Source organism: Salvelinus sp. IW2-2015, unplaced genomic scaffold (assembly GCF_002910315.2).
Source record: "Salvelinus sp. IW2-2015 unplaced genomic scaffold, ASM291031v2 Un_scaffold2186, whole genome shotgun sequence".
NCBI lineage: Eukaryota > Metazoa > Chordata > Actinopteri > Salmoniformes > Salmonidae > Salvelinus > Salvelinus sp. IW2-2015.
The window spans coordinates 24,744-37,069 of NW_019943516.1; the positions used below are offsets into that span (position 1 = coordinate 24,744).

Here is a 12,326-nt window from a genome sequence, read left to right on the forward strand (position 1 = left end):
TGACATTAACCTGTTTATCCATTTGTCCTTCAGACAAGGATTTGGCTGAAAATTTTGTTTAATGCAAAACCAGTTTACCCCTGGTTGGGACCCACTATTATACGTCATTGGTTATGATCAAGTAGAAGCTTATATACTGGTTGTTCAGTGATGCCGCTATATAATAATGATGGTGTTGTGTATCTTATCTCATTTAGTGTTAACATCAAGATAAATATGAATGTTATATATTCTGCTTTCTTCAGCCATGATAGCATATACAGTAACAATAAGTTACGTGTTGACTTATTCTTCACAYGCACGACGAATAAGGTTGACTGAGYTTCCTCTTCGTAGTTTGTAGTGTTGCACTGTTTTGCTCTTATTCAGAATTTCCCCTGCAAACAAGACATCACCAAGTCAACATCAGATTCACACCAAACATCAACAAAATCCATATCACATATAGATAATTGGCGTACTGCTTTGAAGCATAAAGGTTGTGTAATATGATTCCATACTGAGTGTGGTGGTGATGTATCTATGTGGTTCCATAGTGTAGTGGTTATCACGTCTGCTTTACACGCAGAAGGTCCTGGGTTCGAGCCCCAGTAGAACCATGCTTTTGGCTGCAGGTAGCCTAGCGGTTAGAGAGGTGAGCCAGCAACCGGAGGGTTGCCAGTTTGTATCTTGGGTCTGACAGGAAATATCTGTCTAACACCATGCCCAAACCTGACGCGYGTGTGCGCAAATAGATTTTGYTCTCCCACACTAAACGCAATCAYGACACGCAGGTTTAAATATCAAAACAAACTCTGAACCAATTATATTAATTTGGGGACCGGTCGAAAAGCATTAAACATGTATGGCAATTTAGCTAGCTAGTTTGCAGTTGCTAGCTAATTTGTCCTATTTAGCTAGCCTGCTTGCTGTTGCTAGCTAATTTGTCCTAGGATATAAACGTAGAGTTGTTATTTTACCTGAAATGCACAAGGTCCTCTACTCCGACAATTAATCCACACATAAAACGGTCAACCGAATCGTTTCTAGTCATCTCTTCCCCCTCCCAGGCTTTATCGTCTTTGGACTTTATATGGCGATTGGCATCTAACTTTCATAATAAGGTGTATTACCACAACCGACCGACCTCAGTTCATCTTTCAATAACCCACGTGGGTATAACCAATGAGGAGCTGGCACGTGGGTATATGCTTCTAAAAGGCAATGAGAAGATGGGAGAGGCAGGACTTGCAGCACGTTCTGCACCACAAATAGAAGCAACTTCTAATTTTGCGCTTGGCAACGCAGACGCTCATTGGCGCGCACAGTGTGGGTGTGTCACGACTCCCGCCGAAGTCGGTCCCTCTCCTTGTTCGGGCGGCGGTCGATGTCACCGGTCTGAATAAAGTGTGCCTGTTCACTCATCTCTGCTCTCCTGCACCTGACTTCCTTCGACCAGTTGCGCACACTCTGACAGGGTGCAATGATTGAATAGCATATATGTGTACATGTATTTTGCGACGCGAGCGGTGTGGTCAGTATGTAAGTGAGCTGGCAACAGGTTTTGTTGTAAAAAATCTGTCTGCAAGATCACATAATGATAGTATTCTACGTAACAGAAGTGAATATAATAGCATAGTATAACGTTACTGTAAGACAAAAAACACCGCATTTTTCTCTTATGTTGTCATAACTCAACAGTGTGCGCCGCTGGGCAAAATACACAAAGGCTATGCTGCAGTTCAACACCATTTGCTAAAAAATTCTTAACAACACTGTAGGCTACTTCTAAACAACACCGTAGGCTACTTCTAAACAACACTGTAGGCTACTTTCTACCAAACATGTAGCTACTTCTAAACAACACTGTAGGCTACTTCTAAACAACCACTGCAGTCTACTTCTAAACACTGTAGTCTACTTCTAAACAACACTGTAGGCTACTTCTAAACAACACTGTAGGCTACTTCTAAACAACACTGTAGGCTACTTCTATAACAACACTGTAGGCTACTTCTAAACAACACTGTAGTCTACTTCTAAACAACACTGTAGGCTACTTCTAACCAACACTGTAGGCTACTTCTAAACAACACTGTAGACTACTTCCTAACAACACTGTAGGCCTACTTCTAACAACACTGTAGGCTACTTCTAACCAACACTGTAGGCTACTTCTAAACAACACTGTAGCTACTCTAACAACACTGACTACTTCTAAACACTGTAGTCTACTTCTAAACAACACTGTAGGCTACTTCTAAACAACACTGTAGTCTACTTCTAAACCACACTGTAGACTACTTCTAAACAACACTGTAGGCCTACTTCTATACAAACACTGTAGGCTACTTCTAACAACACTGTAGTCTACTTCTAAACAACACTGTAGACTACTTCTAAACAACACTGTAGGCTACTTCTAAACAAACACTGTAGGCTACTTCTAAACAACACTGTAGTCTACTTCTAATAAGCCACTTGTAGCTACTTTCTAAACAACACTGTATAACTCAAGAAAATCTAAATGCATATCCCCATGAAACTGATTGAGATCAAATGGTTGGTATGCAGATGCTGGATGGGTGTTTCACCGGTAAAACTTGATTTATCATTCACGATTGAATGCAATGCTGTTTTTGTCGTAGATTAAGGTTATACTATGCTATTATACTGAACAAAAATATAAACATGCGACAATTTCCAAGATTTGACTGAGTTACAGGAAATTTAAATAAGTTAATTAGGCCATAGTTAAATCAAATGTTATTGTTCACATGCGCCGAATACAACAGCTGTAGACCTTACAGTGAAATATKACTTACAAGCTCTTAACCAACAATGCAGATTTAAGAAAAATAAGTGTTRAGGTATTTACTAAAATAAAAAAATGAAAAATGGATACCTATTTTTTTTTAAAGGGTCTCAAAATTGGCCTTAGGATCTCGTCACAGTATTTCTGTGCATTCAAATTGCCATCGTAAAATACAATTGCGTTCATTGTCCGTAGCTTATGCCTGCCCATACTATTGTATGCTCCCTCAAAACTTGAGAGATCTGTGACATTGTGTTGGTTGACAAAACTGCACATTTTAGAGTGGCCTTTTATTGTCTCCAGCACAACGTGCACCTATGTAATGATCATCCTGTTTTCATCAGCTTCTTGATAAGCCACACCTGTCAGGTGGAAGGATTATCTTGGCAAAGGAGAAATGCTCACTAAAAGGGATGTGCACAAAATTTGAGAGATATAAGCTTTTTGTGCATATGGAACATTTCTGGGATCTTTTATTTCAGCTCATGAAACATGGGACCAACACTACATGTTGCGTTTATATTTTTGTTCAGTRTATATTCTGTTATTTAATGTAGAATACTATCATGATATGATCTTGCAGACATTGATTTAGCTTTGATGAACGTCATTAAACGAGCACCATTGGCCTGAGTAGCCTGTTCTCTATGCGTAAAGGGGAGAATATACACATGCACAGAACGATCCGTACATGCACAGAAGCTTCGGGATATTTATTCCCGCAAAATAAAGATCCCGAAAAGTAAATCAATGTTAAACATTTAGACAGAAATTAGCACAAAAAATTACTCATCAAAACTACTTACTTCTTACACTTGAAAAAATTGTAAGGAAAGTTAGTCATTTAAGTCGAAGGGACACTAAATTCTGATGTTCCCTAGAACTAAATTCATGTTCAAGTAACTTCAATCGWTTTAGTTCAGAATACATAATGCGATTTAGTATCAAGTTCATAAAACACAAAACAGTCAAGTATTTACAACTTAAAAAGATAACCATATGGGTGGTGATGTCACTTCATTAACTGTAAGTATTGAACACATCAATTATTTTGTGTTAGGTTAATTTAATGGGTCTAGGCAATGGGTTTCCACAGAAAATGTGAGTTATGGTGTGGTATCAAATCCTAGATTCCATTGCCTGCTTTCCACCCTTGAGCAATGCACTTTACCCCCCACAACAACTGCTCCACTGGCACCCAGTGTGGCAGCCGCCTGCTCCAGCCTGTGTATTGATGTGTGTCTTTCAGAGGGGTTGGATTAATGTGGAAGTCAGATTTCGGTTGGCCCTTGTGTGAAATTGATGATTAAAGTAATCTTATTGTTAAAAGATAAATACCATTGTAAACAAGCTGCATTGTGCAGGGGTTCTTCCCTGCCTTTTGACATCCATTTTCCAGCAGAACTGCGATTTTCTCCAGAGGGAACACCTCTATATCCACGGTCTTTCCTGCACATTTCACATAGACRTTGAACTTGTCCACATCCTCAATGTTATCATCAGCCTAAATGAAAAGGGCCTATGTGAATATTCATAACCAGAAAAAAATTGTCGAACTGAATCATTTTTAAAAGGTAAAAGGTTAATATAATTTGGGGATAGCCACCCACTGTTTAGTAATATAAAAATAATAAATCCATAACAATATGTTTTGTACAAATATTTATCCAACCAGCTACTTTGGTCAGGGGGGAAAACCCCACTCCCATCAACACCATTTCCATGAGTTGGTCTTTGTTTCAGTCAAGTAAAAGTTAGAGGTACTTACACCAAAGGCACTTGGGGATCCCCCCAGGATATTCCCTGTGTTAGTCTTATCACCTCGTTGACCTGGTGACCTGGGTGGACAGAAACCAATGTTCACTTGTCAAAGTGAAAGTAAAATAGAGTCTATAAGGCTTAAACCAGAGTATTTCAGTCACACAAAGGTCAAATCAAATCTAATTTTATTGGTCACATACACATGGTTAGTAGATGTTAATGCGAGTGTAGCGAAATGCTTGTGCTTCTAGTTACGACTATGCAGTAATATCTAACAAGTAATCTAACAAATTCACAACAACTACCTAATACACACAAATGTAAAGGGATGAATAAGAATATGTACTTATATATATATATATATATATGGATGAGCGATGGCATGCGGCATAGGCAAGATGCAGTAGATGGTATAGAATACAGTATATACATATGAGATGGCTAATGTAGGATATGTAAACATTATTAAAGTGGCATTATTTAAAGTGACTATTGATACCTTTGTTAAGTCCATTTATTTTAGTGGCCAGAGATTTGAGTCTGTATGTTGGCAGCAGCCTCTCTATGCTAGTAATGGCTGTTTAACAGTCTGATGGCCTTGAGATAGAAGCTGTTTTTCAGTCTCTCGGTCTCGGATATTAATGATTACCCTCACCTGTTTGTAACCTGTGTTGTAGACTTTGTGATTTGATTGGATTGTCCCGCCTCGCTGTCTGAATTCTCGGATTGAGAAAGACTTGCCTTATCACATTGTTGCCCTGGTGACCTGGGTGGAGATAAGGGAAGTTTAATTTTTGTGACAATTAAAGCTAGACAGACAGACAGACAAGGACGCTTATACTTTGGGGTTTAGGCTAGGTAACAGTATGTACTGTAGAGTCATTTGATTGACTAGAGAGAGAGCGAGAGACTAGGCTCACCTGTCTGTAACCAATGTGTCCTGAGTGATCTCACTTCGAGGGACAACTGTGATTTCCTCTGAATACTGGGACAAAACAGACAATAGTTACTTCACTAATTGGTGACAAGTTAGTCATATTTCCTGATCATGTATCTCTTCATGAAAAGCAACAAATCATTAATTTCAATGTAAATCTTTATGCATTTCCAGATTCAATCCTACAGCCTAGTTACCTCCAGAAATGATCTAAGAGCAGAATAAACAAGGTAAGAATASTGAAATGTAAGTTACTTACTTACCTCTAGGTTGAAATGACTGTAGATTGCTCCCATCTTGTAAATGTAAGTTTATCTGTCTATAGCTTATTTTGAGTTGAGTGTTGTGTGCTAGCTCTACCTATTATATAGTTGAGCCCTTCCCCTCTTTCAGTTTACAGTATAGTTTACTTTCACTTTGTTTCTGGAGATAAAACAAGTGAACTCAGTCGGGTTCTTAACGAGGGCTGTGGTGTCATCAGCCGGTGATTGTCAAGCAAATAACTTTCGGTCTCACACTAATTGACCGTAATGAACATAAACACATTTAGCATCTCCTGGCTCCCACACATAGCCTACAAGCCATTTTAAAAAGTTGAATAAATAAATCCATGTAATATATCCCACACCTTCACAATAAATTTATTTTAGACAGGTCTAAAGAAACATGAAGTGAAGAAAATGTACTATTTCAGAAGAAAAKGATAGCATGCTTTTAGGATAGCATACTTTTAGTTGTCCTTATGTAGCTATGCCAATAGCTTTGGGCCACACTAGTTCATTTAGSTGACAACATTTGCTTATAATTCTGTGGCATTATTTTATATTTTGTAGTACAAAGAATACAATAGAACAAAGCTGAATACAATATACATCTTTTCTCCAAACGATTTGAGTGCGCACATGCGGCTATTCTGTGTTGAGCAGTTAACAAATAAATAGTTACTCCTATAGACTTAATTTAGAGTTATTAATGTAACGTTAGTTGTTTTACAAATGTTGGGCTAGATGTTTAGATTTTTTTTAATACATTGTAATGCTGCTTCATGCGACTAATGACAATTTGAAAAAAGTAACTTGAAAGGCATGAGCTCTGCGTTGTTATTTGCGCAGGCTGTACACGCTCCAATAGTCTCTCATTCACAATTTGACAAGCACTTGATAATGCCTTGAATTCCATTGCAGCATCCCCTTTGTGGCTGTATTGCACCCTAAAACAATCCTTGCCTTTTTGCGGCCCAGAATGCTGTGTTGTGCCCTTCTTCCTGAGTGTGCTGCGCAATCCAAAGCGCCTCTCTGTCACATGATCGGGTCTTTCCACAGGCTACAAGTCAGACACATCAGGGACGCAACTAAGCTTGTCCTTATCCAATTCCGAGGTGCATATTGAAGATATTGGAAGAACTGTCCACAATTACTTTTCGTCAGCCAACAAGATGGTCAATCTACCTACCCCCTCCCCATACTGTTTTTATTTTATTTACTTTTCTGCTCTTTTGCACACCAGTATCTCTACTTGCACATCATCATCTGCTCATTTATCACTCCAGTGTTAATCTGCTAAATAGTAATTATTCGCTCCTATGGCCTATTTATTGCCTACCTYCTCATGCCTTTTGCACACACTGTATATAGACTTTCTTTTTTCTACTGTGTCATTGACTTGTTTATTGTGTTATTGGCTTGTTTTATTGTTTACTCCATGTGTAACTCTGTGTTGCTGTCTGTGTCACACTGCTTTGCTTTATCTTGGCCAGGTTGCAGTTGTAAATGAGAACTTGTTCTCAACTAGCCTACCTGGTTAAATAAAGGTGAAATAAAATAAAATATAAAGAAAAAAAGAAAAAAAGATGAGTAGGCCTAACGAACAGCAAAAGCACTAGCCTATGTCAATCTACTATCCCCCATAGTACAAAAATTGACCTATTCTGTGCGAGAAATAAATATTCCAAACATAGTCTGGGACAGTTGTGGGATGTGATTAATCCAACCACTAGCATCAGAACGTTTAGCTTAAAATGTTGATAAACTATTAGGCCTCCCGGGTGGCGCAGTGGTCTAGGGCACTGCATCGCAGCGCTAGCTGTGCCACCAGAGACTCTGGGTTTGCGCCCAGGCTCTGTCGCAGCCGGCCGCGACCTGGAGGTCCGTGGGGCGACGCACAATTGGCCAAGTGTCGTGAGGGTTTGGCCGGTAGGGATATCCTTGTCTCATCGCACACCAGCGACTCCTGTGGCGGGATGGGTGCAGTGCGCGCTAACCAAGGTCGCCAGGTGCACAGTGTTTCCTCTGACACATTAGTGCAGCTGGCTTCTGGGTTGGATGCGTGCTGTGTTAAGAAGCAGTGTGGCTTGGTTGGGTTGTGTTTCGGAGGACGCATGGCTTTCGACCTTCGTCTCTCCCGAGCCCGTACGGGAGTTGTAGCGATGAGACAAGACAGTAACTACTAATAATTGGATACCATGAAATTGGGGAGAAAAAGGGGGTAAAATTTAGGCCCTAGGTCATAGATTTTAGCTGGTTAATAATGAAGTAAGYTTCACAGTTTCTCTGCACAGGTTTTAGTGGACATTGGAAGTCTGGTCTAGGCTGTTGGATTCAGGGTAAACTTTGAACATTGAGATTTTAAAGACATGATAGATCAGACACATAGTGTATACAGATTGAAAGAGACTGGGTTTTATGTCAGGACGGTAATGGGTCTCTAGAAAGACAGACGGCTTTGGAATGTGTGGGTGGACGGGAGGAGATCACAGGATTGCTTTAGTGAATCCAAGATGGCGTAGCAGTCAGATGTCCTTTGTCCTCGTCCTGTCCCGTGTATTATTTTTTATATATTTTTCTTCGCATTTCTTTTATATATATATTTTTTCTTCTTAAAAACTCAACTTCAAAACACTCTCCTGCAACCTACCTCACCAAATGTGGTGCGGATGTGTTTTTTTTCTCCTCAAAGGTATTATTCACCTCGTATCCGAAATCTAACAACAAAATGCTAGCCAGAAGTTAGCCAGCTCACAAGCTAACGTGAGTAGTTCAGCTAACCACAGCTAGCGCTTATCAGCTATCCTTTAGCCCGAAAACTATTGCCAGTTTTGTACAACGCGACTCAGACCAGAGCATACCAGACCTATTTCTCTCCATATCCCCGGATTTTTACCGCAAGCTCTGGACATTTACACCTGGATCTTGCAGCTAACTAGCTGCTATCCGAGTGACTATTGGCTAACATCAATTCCGGAGCAAACACCAATTATCCCGGAGCTAGCCAGCTGAAGAGTTCCATCAGCCACTCCTGGGCTACAATCACCTATCCGGACCCGTTTTACTGCCGATGCGGAGCCCCACCGGGCCTTCACGACTGGGATACCGACGTTATCTGCCCGAGGGAGTTATTCAACTGGCCCCTCCATCGCGACGTAACCTGAACGCCCATATGCTAACTGCGGCCCGCTAATCGTTAGCTGTCTTGAGCATATCGGCTGCTATCTGAACAGGTCTATCGAACAATCTTACGCCGCGGGCTAGCTTAGTGGAGGCCTCACTGCTCCATCTACGGCTGCCCCCTGGACACTATGATCACTTGGCTACATAGCTGATGCTTGCTTGACTGTCCATTAATTCACGGTACTCCATTCCGTTTATTTGTGTTTTATCTGTCGGCTCTGTGCTTTAACTCAGGATCTGTGTGTAGTTAATCCGACCCTCTCTGCCTAGCCGTCGCCATTTTTACCTGCTGCTGCTGTGTTAACTGACTAGCTGCTGTTTATCTCACCTGTTGTTTTAGCTAGCTCTCCCAATCAAGACCTGCAATCACTTTATGCCTTATTGTATGTCTCCCTCAAATATCAATATGCCTTGCATACTGTTGTTCAGGCTAGTTATCATTGTTTTGGTTTGCAATGGACCCCGTAGTTCCACTCTCCGTACTCGATACCCCCTTTGTCCCACCCCCCACACATGCGGTGACCTCACCCATTGAGACCAGCATGTCCAGAGATACAACCTCTCTTATCATCACCCCTGCCTGGGCTTGCCTCCGCTGTACCCACGCCCCACCATACCCTGTCTGCACATTATGCCAGAATCTATTCTACCACGCCATAAATCTGCCTTCTTTTATTCTTTGTCCCCAACGCTCTAGGCGACCAGTTTTGATAGCCTTTAGCCGCACCCTCATCCTACTACTCCTCTGTTCCTCGGGTGATGTGGAGGTAACCCAGGCCCTGCATGTCCCCAGTCACCCTCATTTGTTGACTTCTGTGATCGAAAAAGCCTTGCCTCATGCATGTCAACATCAGAAGCCTCCTCCCTAATTTGCCTTACTCACCGCTTTAGCACACTCTGCAACCCTGATGTCCTTGCCGTGTCCGATCCTGGCTTAGGAAGGCCACCAAAAATTCTGAGATTTCCATACCCAACTATAACACTTTCCGTCAAGATAAACTGCCAAAGGGGGAGGAGTTGCAATCTACTGCAGAGATAGCCTGCAAAGTTCTGTCATACTTTCCAGGTCTATGCCCAAACAGTTCGAACTTCTAATTTTAAAAATTAATCTCTCCAGAAATAAGTCTCTCACTGTTGCCGCCGCTACCGACCCCCTCAGCTCCCAGCTGTGCCCTGGACACCATCTGTGAATTGATCGCTTCCCATCTAGCTTCAGAGTTTGTTCTGTTAGGTGACCTAAACTGGGATATGCTTAACACCCCGGCAGTCCTACAATCCAAGCTTGATGCCCTCAATCTCACACAAATCATCAAGGAACCCACCAGGTACAACCCTAAATCCGTAAACATGGGCACCCTAATAGCACTTATCCTGACCAACCTGCCCTCCAAATACACCTCTGCTGTCTTCAATCAAGATCTCAGTGATCACTGCCTCATTGCCTGTATCCGCCACGGGTCCGCGTCAAACGACCACCCCTCATCACTGTCAAACGCTCCCTAAAACACTTCTGCGAGCAGCCTTTCTAATCGACCTGGCCCGGGTACCCTGGAAGGATATTGACTCATCCCGTCAGTTGAGGTGCCTGGTCATCTTTTAAATGTTACTTCCTCACCATATTAGACAAGCATGCTCCGTTCAAAAAATGCAGAACCAAAACAGATATAGCCTTGGTTCACTCCAGACCTGACTGCCCTCGACCAGCACAAAAACATCCTGTGGCGAACTGCAATAGCATCGAAGAGCCCCCGCGATATGCAAATGTTCAGGGAAGTCAGGAACCAATACACGCAGTCAGCAGGAAAGCAAGGCCAGCTTTTTCAAGCAGAAAATTTGCATCCTGTAGCTCTAACTCCAAAAGTTCTGGGATACTGTAAAGTCCATGGAGAACAAGAGCACCTCCTCCCAGCTGCCCACTGCACTGAGGCTAGGTAACACGGTCACCACCGATAAATCCGTGATATCGAAGACTTCAACAAGCATTTCTCAATGGCTGGCCATGCCTTCTCCTCCTGGCGACTCCAACCTTGGCCAACAGCCCCGCCCCCTCCGCTGCTACTCGCCCAAGCCTCCCCAGCTTCTCCTTACCCAAATCCAGATAGCAATGTTCTGAAAGAGCTGGAAAACCTGGCCCATACAAATCAGCTGGGCTTGACAATCTGGACCCCCTATTTCTGAAACTGTCCGCCGCCATTGTCGCACCCCTATCACCAGGACCTGTTCAACCTCTCCTTCGTATCATCTGAGATCCCCAAGGATTGGAACGTGCCGCGGTCATTCCCCTCTTCAAACGGGGAGACACCCTGGACCCAAACTGTTACAGACCTATATCCATCCTGCCCTGCCTATCTAAGGTCTTCGAAAGCCAAGTCAACAAACAGATCACCCGACCATCTCGAATCCCACCGTACCTTCTCCGCTGTGCAATCCGGTTTCCGAGCCGGTCATGGTGCACCTCAGCCACGCTCAAGGTACTAAACGATATCATAACCGCCATCGATAAAAGACTATACTGTGCAGCCGTCTTCATCGACCTGCCAAGGCTTTCGACTCTGTCAATCACCATATTCTTATCGGCAGACTCAGTAGCTCGGTTTTTCTAATGACTGCCTTGCCTGGTTCACCAACTACTTTTCAGACAGAGTTCAGTGTGTCAAATCGGAGGGCATGTTGTCCGGTCCTCTGGCAGTCTCTTAGGGGTACCCACAGGGTTCAATTCTCGGGCCGACTCTTTTCTCTGTATACATCAATGATGTTGCTCTGCTGCGGGCGATTCCCTGATCCACCTCTACGCAGAGACACCATTCTATATACTTCCGGCCTTCTTGGACACTGTACTATCTAACCTCCAAACGAGCTTCAATGCCATACAACACTCCTTCCGTGGCCTCCAACTGCTCTTAAACGCTAGTAAAACCAAATGCATGCTTTTCAACCGTTCGCTGCCTGCACCCGCACGCCCGACTAGCATCACCACCCTGGACGGTTCCGACCTAGAATATGTGGACATCTATAAGTACCTAGGTGTCTGCTAGACTGCAAACTCTCCTTCCAGACTCATATCAAACATCTCCAATCCAAATCAAAGCAAGAATCGCTTTCTATTCCGCAACAAAGCCTCCTTCACTCACGCCGCCAAACTTACCCTAGTAAAACTGACTATCCTACCGATCCTCGACTTCGGCGATGTCATCTACAAATAGCTTCCAATACTCTACTCAGCAAACTGGATGCAGTTTATCACAGTGCATTCGTTTTGTTACTAAAGCACCTTATACGACCCACCACTGCGACCTGTATGCCCTAGTCGGCTGGCCCTCGCTACATGTTCGTCGTCAGAACCCACTGGCTCCAGGTCATCTACAAGGCTATGCTAGGTAAAGTGCGC

At 42.8% G+C, this 12,326-nt stretch overlaps 1 non-coding gene across 1 annotated transcript; it reads left to right on the plus strand.

Annotated features, from left to right (window-relative positions):
• The first annotated feature begins 526 nt into the window (after positions 1 to 526).
• On the plus strand, positions 527 to 599 carry trnav-uac (transfer RNA valine (anticodon UAC)). The gene has a single exon. It is a non-coding gene; the product is annotated as a tRNA-Val (tRNA).
• Positions 600 to 12,326: the final 11,727 nt, after the last annotated feature.